Source organism: Perkinsus marinus (assembly GCF_000006405.1).
Source record: "Perkinsus marinus ATCC 50983 genomic scaffold scf_1104296957558, whole genome shotgun sequence".
Classification (NCBI taxonomy): domain Eukaryota; phylum Perkinsozoa; order Perkinsida; family Perkinsidae; genus Perkinsus; species Perkinsus marinus.
In genome coordinates this window covers 1-1,205 of record NW_003207085.1, presented here as the reverse complement: position 1 = coordinate 1,205, position 1,205 = coordinate 1, and the positions used below count along the sequence as shown (strand labels likewise).

Here is a 1,205-nt window from a genome sequence, read left to right as displayed (position 1 = left end):
GAATGCGAGTCAGCTAAATATCATCGCCCTTGCAGAGGTACTCCGCGAGGCTGTGAGGGACTCCCCTTGCAACATGAACAGGGCGGCGATTCTCATCGGGAGAGATGAGATCTTTCGGAACTTCCAGACAGCGTGTCCGAGTGGTTAAGGAGATGGACTTGAAATCCATTAGGCTCTGCCTGCGCAGGTTCGAATCCTGCCGCTGTCGTATGTCTGATGGCGTAAGGGTTTTCAAGACATCTGAGCAGTCTCGCTTTCGAATCCTCATAGCGACTCCGATGGACATTATGAACGAGTAGGATGCGAACGAACTGATGCGCATGACATTTGAGGAACATTGATGAGAATTGATGTATATCCCAAAAAATGTATCTAGTCAAAGCGCTGGGCGACGTATGCAAGAATGCGAGTCCGCTAAATATCATCGTCCTTTCTGAGGTGCTCCGCGATGCTGTGAGCCACTCCCCTAGCAACATGAATGGGGTGGCGATTCTCATGGGCAGAGACGAGATCCTCTACGTCTTCCAGATAGCGTGTCCGAGTGGTTAAGGAGGTGGACTTGAAATCCATTAAGCTCTGTCTGCGCAGGTTCGAGCCCTGCCGCTGTCGTATGTCTGATGGCGTATGGGTTTTCAAGACATCTGAGCAGTCTCGCTTTCGAATCCTCATAGCGACTCCGATGGACATTATGAAGGAGTAGGGTGCGAACGAACTGATGCGCATGACATTTGAGGAACATTGATGAGAATTGATGTATATCCCAAAAAATGTATCTACCTCTAGACTCTTATCCTATATAATCCCTACCATTTCAGCGAATTCGCTGTCGTTGCAGCCATCATTTGGGAAGAGACCTCTTACGAAGAGTGCGAACGATACCATTACTACGCCGACGTTCTTGTCAAAGCGCTGGGCTACGTATGCAAGAATGCGAGTCAGCTTAATATCATCGTCCTTGCTGAGGTGCTCCGCGATGCTGTGAGCCACTCCCCTAGCAACATGAACAGGGTGGCGATTCTCATGGGTAGAGATGAGATCCTCTGCGTCTTCCAGACAGCGTGTCCGAGTGGTTAAGGAGGTGGACTCGAAATCCACTAGGCTATGCCTGCGCAGGTTCGAATCCTGCCGCTGTCGTATGTCTGATGGCGGATGGGTTTTCAAGACATCTGAGCAGTCTCGTTTTCGAATCCTCATAGCGACTCCGA

At 50.1% G+C, this 1,205-nt stretch overlaps 3 non-coding genes across 3 annotated transcripts; all 3 read left to right on the top strand.

Moving 5' to 3' along the window:
• The first annotated feature begins 126 nt into the window (after nt 1-126).
• Nucleotides 127-208, top strand: Pmar_PMAR011374. The gene has a single exon. It is a non-coding gene; the product is annotated as a tRNA-Ser (tRNA).
• Nucleotides 209-527: 319 nt separating this feature from the next.
• On the top strand, nt 528-609 carry Pmar_PMAR011373. Its single transcript has one exon. It is a non-coding gene; the product is annotated as a tRNA-Ser (tRNA).
• Nucleotides 610-1,052: 443 nt separating this feature from the next.
• Nucleotides 1,053-1,134, top strand: Pmar_PMAR011372. The gene has a single exon. It is a non-coding gene; the product is annotated as a tRNA-Ser (tRNA).
• Nucleotides 1,135-1,205: the final 71 nt, after the last annotated feature.